Source organism: Triticum dicoccoides, chromosome 6B, assembly GCF_002162155.2.
Source record: "Triticum dicoccoides isolate Atlit2015 ecotype Zavitan chromosome 6B, WEW_v2.0, whole genome shotgun sequence".
In the NCBI taxonomy this organism is placed as follows: Eukaryota; Viridiplantae; Streptophyta; class Magnoliopsida; order Poales; family Poaceae; genus Triticum; species Triticum dicoccoides.
Window position 1 is genome coordinate 58114664 of NC_041391.1, and position 714 is coordinate 58115377.

Sequence of the window (714 nt, forward strand, 5' to 3'; positions counted from 1 at the left end):
GGGGTCGCCGCCCCGCCCCAGCTGTTCCTCTCTGCCATGGTACAACCACGGTGGCCGAACCCACACGCCGATCTGCCCGTGCAGGAGACGCCGTCACCCCTGAACAAGCCACCGGAACCACACCACCACTGGCGAGAAACCCTAACCCTAGCGCCCTGCGGCAGTCGCCAACACGATCGCCACAAATCGCCTCTCCGTGTTTCCAGTCAAGGTGGACCCACAACTCCCTATCGACCCGTTTGCTGTATGTGCCGCCAACGGCTCGTCTGGTACCGCCTCCCTACTTGGAGGGAATCCATGATCGCCAAGGCTGAGCGCCTAACTTTAGTCGAGTCGGTTAACCAATCTTTCCCTACTAATAAAGCAGCTAATGCATCTGCCCGTACGTCGTCGACGTTTTTGCATAAAAGTCCCTGTAGTTTTTGCTATTCAACCCGCAGTCTTCGTGATAAGTCAACCGAACCGTACAGGCGATAGAAAAAAAAAGCCATCCTCACGACTCTGCCTCCCGAGTCCCGATCCCATCTCCACCTCCATCGCGCCGCCGCCTCCCGCCTCCTGCGTCGCCCCGCCTGGCGCCGCCGCCTCCCGCCCCGCCTGGCGCCGCCGCCTCCCTCCCCGCCCCGCCCGGCGCCGCCGCCTCCCTCCCCACCCCGCCCCGCCCGGCGCCGCCGTACACCGCCGCCGCGCCTACCCCTGCCTCCTGCACCTGCT